The sequence below is a fragment of the Meleagris gallopavo genome, chromosome 2 (genome assembly GCF_000146605.3).
Source record: "Meleagris gallopavo isolate NT-WF06-2002-E0010 breed Aviagen turkey brand Nicholas breeding stock chromosome 2, Turkey_5.1, whole genome shotgun sequence".
In the NCBI taxonomy this organism is placed as follows: Eukaryota; Metazoa; Chordata; class Aves; order Galliformes; family Phasianidae; genus Meleagris; species Meleagris gallopavo.
In genome coordinates, this window is record NC_015012.2 from 8,164,706 (window position 1) to 8,174,421 (window position 9,716).

Sequence of the window (9,716 nt, forward strand, 5' to 3'; positions counted from 1 at the left end):
TTTTAAAGAACGAATTGATTCAATGTTTTATAACCATAATTGGAATAGAGCGTTAAGACTCAACAGCTCATTTTTTTATTCCGGGAAATGGCAAGCAACACATCTTGTACTCAATCAGTTATATTAGCAGAGCAACGCTGAAAAGTCTTGTATCACGTAGCTATCATCTACACTTAGCTTTTCTTATTCAGTTATTTTCCATACACTCAAGTTAAAATATCTTTGGAGATTTTAAGAAAGTGTAGTGAACAGATAGGAAGTCTGCCCCACGCACTTCATTGGGCACATCAGACAATTAAATTCCCTGCTACTGAAGATCACAATCAAAACGCGAAGTATATTTCTCCATATACAAATTCCAATCAAAATGTTAATTCCTGGTTCACCATCAGAAATACCATGAAATTCAGTTTGCAAGAAGCCTTTCAAAAAAAAAAACCAACCAAACAAAAAACAAACAAAGCAAAACAAAGGCAAAGCTCGTGAACAATGAGCGTTTTCATGTCAACCTGTTTACCTAGTTTGTTATTGCATTAAATACTGCCCTTAAACTTGTGAATTATTTCCAGGATTTTCCATACACACCTAAATGAAGAGAACTGTGAAACTCTGTTGTCACTAACATAAGTGGCACAACTCCCATTGACTCAAATCCAGAGAGGTCTTCACTCAGATCAGCTTGGAATTTCTCACACATTTCTCCATGTTGAAGCAATGTTGGAGACACCTCGGTTGCAAATTTGGCTCTTTTATGGCTGTGCTGGGGAAAGTCGTATCTCTTTATTGTCTTTATTTTTAGATGTCAGGGAATTTTTCACTGAGAGAGTGGCGAGGTGCTGGCACAGACTGCCCAGAGAGGTTGTGGGTGCTCCATCCCTGGAAGTATTCAAGGCCAGACTGGATGGGGCACTGGGCAGCCTGAGCTGGTCCTTGATTTAGTGGTTGGCAACCCTACCAGTGGAAAGGAATGGAACTAAGTGATCTTTGAGGTCCCTTCCAACCCAAGTCGCTTTGTGATTCTATGATTCATACCTCCACAGGATTGCACAGCCTATCTGGTACAACCAGGCCAGTGAAGGGCAGAGGCTGCATCCACCACAACTTGTAGATTAAAGTATCAGACTTTCATTCCAGGTGACAAGTGCTCAGGTACAGAGATCTATAGCTATGGAAGCAATCAGTTTCAGAGTGACACAATTATGAATTCACAACCAGACTGTCATGATACAAACTAGGCTCAGTACTTATTTCTTTGGATGCTTTTCTGGTGCAATTTACTGTTACATGAAAGATATCCAAAACACAGATAAAAGGAGTACTTTTCCAAGTGCAAAATCCCCTCCAACTGTTAGCCATAAACTCACCATAAAGTAAGACACCACTTGTGTCTCTGGTTCAAAGCCTCGCTCAAAATAGAGTCAACTTTGAATAAAGGTGAGGCTACTCAGGGCCTTATCCAGGTAAGTATTTAATATATCCAAGCACGGAGAGCCCACAACCTCTCTGAGAGCCTGTTCTAGTGCTTGATTACCTTCACTGTAAAGATCACCTTGTATCTTAACAGTGTTTATCTCATCACAACCAGCGTCCACTGCCCCAGCCCTTCTGTTGTACACTTCCAGAAAAGTCTGGCTGTACATTTTCTGTGACCACTTACATAGTTACAGAGAAAAGAGAGATCCTCCCTTAATTACCTTCTCTCCAGGATGAATAACCCAGCTTTGTTGATCTGCCCTCATATAACATATGCCCCAACAACCTGACCATTCTAGCATCCCTTGCTAAACTTGCTTTGGCTTGTCCATGCCTACACTAGTGTGAAGTCCCAGACTGAACACAGCCCTGCAGATGTGGTCTTAGTATAGAGCAATAGGAGTAATCGCTTCCCTTGAGGTTCTGGCTACACTCCTGGTAATACAGCCAGTATGCTGCAGGCCTTGGCCGCAGGGGCTCACTGCTGGCTCTTGTTCAGCACATTGTCCACCCACATGTTTCCAGCTTGTGCTGTTGCATTATTATAGCATTCTTCCTTAGTAGGTGTAGGACTTTGAATTCGCCTCTGTTGAACTTAATGAAATTTCAGTCAAATAACTTTTCCAGCCAGTTGAGATCCCTATTCAGCGAACAGCCCTTCAGTGTACTACTGACTGTTAACTCTATTGTGTGTCATCAGTGAACTTGCTGGAAGTCCACCTCATTACATTACTCAGGTTTAACGAAGACATGAAATAGCATCAGACCCAGTCGTAGCCCTTGAGGTGCACCATTAGTACCTAGCTGCTGGTTCAACTTTGGTCTGCTGTATGATATTCCTTGGACCTGGTAGTCCAGCCAAGTTTCCATCTCGCTCCTTCCAACCTTCCTATCTCGCTCTTCAGTCCCTCTCTTTCAAGCTCAGCTCTGAGGATACTTCAGGAGATTGTGTCAAAAGCCTTGTTAAAGTTCAGATAAATGACATCCACTGTTTCATATTGCCTGCTGAGACCACTGACATCCACTGGAACTGCCCACTTCACCAGTAGGTGCCCAGCATCACTGCTCATTGGCACCATTCTGCATATTTTTGGTCACAGTGTTTGTCACAGAGACCACACGAAAGGATCCTAAATAAATTGGTATGCTGATATAGCTACAACATAGCTATGAGAACTCTATTGAATACCAATGCCAAAAGACAACTACAAAATAAAAATTGTTCAAAAACATTGGAGCAAAGTCACCAAATTCAACTGAGAAGAGTTTAATGTATTAGTAGTAAGCTTCCCTGGAATATTCCTGTAATTATTACAGCTCTTCAGGCACAAAGAAATAATTTTCTGGATTTGGATCACTGTGTTAGTTAGTCTGACAAGTCCAAAAATAAAGTAAATTTTCACACATCAATCATTAGCATATTTGCCTAAGAAACAGTGTGCAGAATTCATGCAAAATCAACAGCTTATTCAAGTAAATACATATTCATAATTATTCTATGTGAAATACTGCTTTCTGATTTTAGTCACTGAATACTAACTACATTCCTGACAAATAAACCAAAATAACAGTTCCTCTGTTACTATGGAGAGGGAGAGGAGAATGTACTGTGCTTAAAGACTAATTATGAAATCTTTGGAGTAAGAACCAGATACTGCGATCCCCTTGTATGCTATATATATATACATACACACACACACATTCTTTGTGTGTGTGTGTGTGTGTGTGTGTGTGTGTGTGTGTGTGTGTGTACACATAAGCTCAAGATTTTACGTTCAAGGTTGTGGAGAGAGAGAAATGGAAAATGCTCGTGAGCTGGTCTGGAGACAAACTGAAGAGTCATTTTATGGGAGGGACATTTTCCATCATTCCGAGATACAGAAAGGGAAAGCACAGTTCTCAGCTGAAGTGAAACAAACATGAAAGCAGCTTTGGCATTAGCAAACATGCTGCCTCTTAAATTGATTCTAGCTCACTGGACACAGTCATCACCATCATAGCCAATCCCTATCCCTTCCACATCTCCAGCAGTTTGCATCACCAAGGAAAGATATATATCCTCAAAGGAATCAGTATGCATCTGTGTGCACATACACACCTGCAGACACACAGCCATTTGACTCCAAATCTACATAATGTGATTTTCTAGCATCAAGTAGAATACAATTGCTCCTTCTCACTCCCCTGATGCATCACAAGGAACTAGCATAAAATGCTTTATTACCATGGCTGTAGAAGTAGACTGTGAGTCACATGGATCACAGAACCAGTAGAGTGAAGAACGCTCCCTGCAATATGGAGCCTGCAGAAGCACTGCCAAGCAGTGAGTGCAGCACTGCCAAGCATCACTGCAGCAAGACGCAGACACTCAGTGCTCTATTCAATAAAGGCCAGGTTACGCTGCATTTCCCAGTATAGCTTAAAATAACATTTTACTCTTTACCACCTTTAGCAAAGGATTGCTAAGCACTTTGCACAGATTAATGGCATTCAGGTTCCAAGCACCCTTTGTGGTAGTTACCCATATGGCAGAGGGTTTTTTCTTCCCAAGTAGCACACTGCACTCATTATTATGCAGCAGACTTTTTGTTTCTGTATACCCAGCCTGGGCTCTTACAAGAAAGTGATTATACTTGCTTAAATGGAGATACTGGTGACAAGATAATTTATAATGCTTTGCTGCATAATCATGAAGCCAAGGTCAGGGAAACCTTTGACGTAGCATAGTCAGGGAAGTTGTAAATAAAGCACATACCATGAAAGGGTTCAGTCTCAGTGAGAACAGACGGACAAGAAAGAACAGACAAAAAAGAACCTCCCCCACTCCTGCCTTGGTGAAATCTCACTCCCTCTTTGTCTCTGGAGATACTGTGGTTGGCTAATTAGAGAAGGAGGTGGAACTATGAATCCAATTTCACTTGTTCTCAACTTTACCGTAATTCCTACGTTTGAGAAGCCAGTGAAGTGACACAACACTACTACAATTTCCCATTCATCAGCACAAAGCAGAAGAGCAGGAGTTGGGCTAAAAATAATTAAGAGGCAGGATCAGATACTGTGTGCATACATCTGCATGTATGCAGGCATGTCAGCCACAAGCACTGACTGGAAACAACAACAGCAGAAAAGGGGGAGATGAGCACTACCAGTATTTTTATCTCGACATACAAATACCCCACAGATTTACCTACAGCATACTTAGTAGAGAGGAAATAACGCCTGAGAAAACTGTGCTCAAATTGTACCATAAAAATCAATATTGGCATTATTTCACATGCACTGCTATTACTTTGCATCTGAGCAACAACAGCAGGGCTTTTCAGAAAACATTGGACCTACTTCTGTACTTCGCCTTTGTAGGCAGGCTGGGTGCGAGATGTGGCTGCCCATGGATGCTGCCCCAGAAGCACAGACAGCTGTTCCAGGGCCTCCTTCCAAGGCCACACTAGTCAGACACGTGGGTACTCGTGGTCATCTGAGCTGCTCTTCTATATCTGTTTGGATGAGATTGCTGAAAGAAGGAAGATATACCGGATAGGTAGGCCCAAGACAAATGGCTGGGTCATATAAGTAGCTCTGTGTGAGTATCTGCAAAAGATTCCCCAGCGTTACCACTAGACAGCCTAGACATACAATTACTTGCTCATTTTCTAGGAAAAACCTTAACTACATAGCGTGTAGCTCTGCTAACAAGCATACCAAGAAGAAATAACAGGCCAAATCCTCAAGCCAGTGTAAACCAACTGTATTTGCTTGCCTCTGCTAGAACGCCCTCTCTTATTTCAGCTCAAGAGCTAATGCACAGTACCTTAATATGCATTTATGTTAATATTTCAGTGTTTGAAGAGGTAGATCGTGCAACTGGCACATCAGACTACACGTAACCTCAAAAACCTTAAAGGATCTACCTCAAATAACCATTCAAGAGTGACTACCTGGCATGTGTAACCTCTCTGGAAAAGCCACAGTACCTCCCACCCACAGTACCTCCTTGTGATCAACGTTTCAGAAAGACGATACACATTACACATTCCTATTTTGAAGAGCAGAATTTTAAAGGAGAGAATAGGTTAATGAACAGAAGAAAATGTGAACAATTACCAGCTTTAGGCACTGCAAGATACAGGAAAAGAAAACATCAATAGACCATCCAGGTCCCTTCAGACCACAGCTGTAGCCCTCTCTCCAACACTGCCTCTTGGCAGAGACTGGATCTATCCCTAGGGTACAGGCTCAGTGCCAATCACTCCACAGTGTTATTGAGATGCATAGCACAACTCATCAGTGAGCTTTTTCTGCATAGGGGTGCACAAGGAGGAAAAGGTTGAGGTCAAAAGTGAGCTGGCTGCCCTGTAATGACAGGGTCTGGCATCACATAAGCTTAAAAAATAGCCCTGATTAAGAAGCGTAAGCAGTATTTTCTTTCACACAGTATGATCTTGCACTGCTATGCAACTTGAAATATGAGTATATACAAGCACTGAAATCTGCCAGAATTTGCAATCCTTTCACAAAGGCTTGTCATTCCTTTACCAGATAACTCTCTGTAAGATATGATGAAGAGGGAGTTGGAACACATCATATTAGAATGAATACAAATGTAATTATCATGCTTTTCCAAACACTTCCACTTGAAAAAAAAAAAAATAAATCTGTTAAGTAATCCTGAATCAAGCAGGCTGATCAGTCAGGAATAAGGCAGTTGAATTAGTAAATCTTCCTGGCTCTCATTTCTGAAAGACAAGATCCTGTAATACTTAAGTTAAACATTAGCTTACTCTGTGAGGAACCTTCAGAAATCAATGAGGATTGCACTACATGACTAAGACTGGCAGAATACAATAACAATTATAGACTAAAATTGGCCTTCATTCAGGTATTTCTGTTTTATTTTTTAGTGTTTTTCCATGTTCTTCCTCCTCTATGTCTGCACTCAAGAAAACACAGAACCTCCCCTCCCCCCTCACAGAAACCACTCAAATGGCTTCTTTCTCTATTATACAAGAGCTGCCAAATTTCTTGTTAAAGAAAGGTAATGTTTGACAAAACCTGGCAGATTCGAGTGTTATTTCTTAACCTGGACAGAGACCAGTCTTTCTGACAAAATGGAAGCAGCAATTTGTGGCTTTTAAATATGAAGTGGTTTATTCCTTTTTGAACAAGAAGCGTAGCCGAAATCAGTAGAGAAAGCATTAAGAAAAGCAACCTGGGTTTAAACAAAAGGAGATAAATGCTTGAAGCATTTCTTTTTAACAAAGTGTGGGGGAGGAAGAGAAAGAAATGAGGGGACATACTTTCCATTTGCAGTTCACTTCCTCAACTTCTCCCAGAAGCAGAACAGACTGTATCTTGTTAGAGAAACCAAAAGCCCAAAGATACTGGTAAAGAGAAGAGTATCAGCGTGATATAAAAACGGAGGTGTGAAAGAATATTCCTCCAGCCTTTTATTTTGAGACAGCTCAATGTTAAATCACGTTATGCTGCACAGAGAAACCTTGCTCCTTGAGAGCTGCAGCTCAGATTTCTCTATGGTCTTGCCTCTTGGGTGGGACTCCACAAATATCACTGCTAGGTGTCAGGCACAGCAGGCTCCTTGCTTCAGCCCAGACAGAAAGACATTCTGCTGGGGCAGCAGTGGTGGGGAGAGTTCCCCTCTGGCCTTACAGGGAAGCACTTGAGCCTCGATGGCCAGTTCAATGTACTGAAGAGCAGGCAACTTAGGTTAGGCAATTATAATGCAATGGAAAATGCAGCAATAACAGCAGAGTAGCAAGGTCCCAGACTGTAGCAGGCATAGATTTGCTCAAATACAGCAGCCACAGGCACAAAAAGGAACAAAGGTGCTTACCTTCAAAAGGTCTCAGGAATAGAGGGATCTCAAGCAAGATATCCTCACCTTCACTGCCAACCCTTAAATGAGGTCTGGGAAGGGGTGGATCCTGGCTACACACCTTTGATCACTCAGATGCATTGCATACACCTGAGCTTCGCTGGGTTGGCCCTGCCTTCCCACCAGATGCTCAGTTACTGCTTCAGGCCATGACTTAGCATTTCTGCTACTGCAACCCAAAGAGACGGCAATTTTCTGACTTCTCCTGATCAATGAGTGATAGTGCTACAGATGCTAGTGTGGCAGAAACTGCATTTTTGATCAAAAATATTATTTTAGTGGAAAATTAAGAAACAGGTTACTGAAAAGGAAGCAGTCCAGGAAAAAGTTCCTGAACTGCTAGGATTTCAGTAATGAAATCACACAGAAATCATCCTACTTTTAGGGTGCAGGCACTACAGAATGACAGAATAGTTTGGATTAGTGAGGACCTTAAAGACCATTTAGTTCCAGTCCCCCGCCATGAGCAGAGAAACCTCTCACTAGATCAGGCTGCCCAAAGCCCCATCCAACACGGTCTTGCTGGTTTCCTGCCTCCCCTGCTTAATTTCTCACACGTGTGGATGGAGAGCTCCTGCACACTGCAAAAAGTGTCCTGAAGGAAAACACACCAGACAGCAGTGTTCTGTTTCTGTGAGTGTGATTCACTCTGCCTCTCCACAGCTGAGGGACAGGTTGTGACGGGAGGCATTGCTACATAACTGTACTGCTATGTAACTGTCTGTGCTTTTGCACCTGCTAGTTTTAAGTCTCCATTTCCCTCCAGTGTTGTACAAACTTTTCTACTTGAATCAGATGCTTGAGATTTTTTCAGCTTGTTTTTTCAAATCAGATGCTGTCTGGCTAACTGAAACCGGTGGTATTTTCTGCTCATCTCCTAAAACCATGTAGGTTGAAATGAGGTACCCAGCATCCCTTCCACTCTTTTTCTTCAAAAGCGTCCTAGTTTCCATGGGAAAAAAACCTGTGAGCATAGGCTGGAAGGCATTGCAGTGTGGTCAGAGAGGTGACAAGGGAAGCAGGTCTGCGGGCACCTACCTGATGGCAGAAACAGAGCTAGTGTGTCAGGAGTGTCTTATTCTTTCTGCAGATACAGGCAGCAAACAAAAAAAAAAAAAAAAAGATTTGTTGCTTAGTGTAGCGTTGCCTCCTATTTTGGAACTGGATTTATCTCTAAGCTGTTACTTCATTTCATGTTCCTTTCAAGCTCCTCTTCTGTGAAGAACATTTTAGAAGGAAATGCCACTGGATTACACAGCTGCTGTCTGCCTAGGCTTTAAATATGCCAATTTGCATCAGCCTGTAGGCAGCACTGAGAACAGGCTGGCATTGACTGCAGCCTTCCTGTGTTACTAGTGGCATCTTACTTTCAAATCCAAAACAACTGAAGGAAAAAGGTGTAGCAAAACCATGGAGAGACAGTTCTGAGGTACTAAAAATATTCCTTCTTCTGATAAAAACCACGTGAAACACAATACCCTTGGGGGAAGCCCTACAGAATGTCAGCATGAAGCTATAATAACTGATGGAAGAAAAATGAAGATCCTGAAACAAAAAAAGCCCCCATTTGTGGAACTAATCAGGCTGGGAATTAAAGTTATTGAGAACAAGTCTATTAGTAAGCACAGTGAAAACCTGAAAACATTTTAAAGATAAATGGAAACAGGTACTAAGAGAAAGCTAAGTCCTATCCTTGCTTTACAGACTCAAATAATTTGGATAAGAATTCAGGTGCAAAAATGCTACTCAGAAGCAAAGCTCTGAAGCTCTGCAGTAACCACTTCTGTTAACAGAAGCAGGCAAATCATTCTGGGAAGCATCACTACAAAATCTTCTAATGTTGCCTTTGTAGAGTACAAGTAGGTTTTCATCTCCTATAGAGACCTGCTGTACTGCTGTTCCATCTTCGGGTTATGCAAGGTCTTCGTGCCTTGGCAGACTGAGAAGAGCAGGCAATGTGAACAGCCTGAAAATTGGCTGTCTGCTCTGGCTCTTGTTAAACTGATTCTTGCTATAAGAGTTATCACTTGGGAAACAAAGATGTTAGGCTAGGATCCCTACATGAGGGAACCACCTTGCACATTTGGGGACTGGTATATGTGTGCATATGAAGGGATTCAAATTCAGAATAGCCTCAGGCTTCTTTTATTTTCAAAAAGAAAGCATAAATAACTGCTAGGGATGGACAGAGAACACAGATGTCAGAAAACAAGGCAACAACACTTTAATTTACTGCCATTTGCTCTTCTTTGTATGGGAGACTTTTAAAGGATATAGTAGTGAGAAAATGCTATACTGCAGAATCACAGAATTGCAGGGGTTGGAAGGGACTTCCAGTGATCATAGAGTCTAA

General features: G+C 41.9%; 1 long non-coding RNA gene across 1 annotated transcript in view; it reads right to left on the reverse strand.

Annotated features, from left to right (window-relative positions):
* The window catches only part of LOC104909508, a 12,602-nt gene extending 5,171 nt beyond the window's left edge, over positions 1–7,431 (reverse strand). The window contains exon 1 of the long non-coding RNA XR_792377.3: positions 7,322–7,431. This is a non-coding gene — a long non-coding RNA (uncharacterized LOC104909508). The remainder of the gene's footprint in view (positions 1–7,321) is intronic.
* Between the last annotated feature and the right edge of the window lie 2,285 nt (positions 7,432–9,716).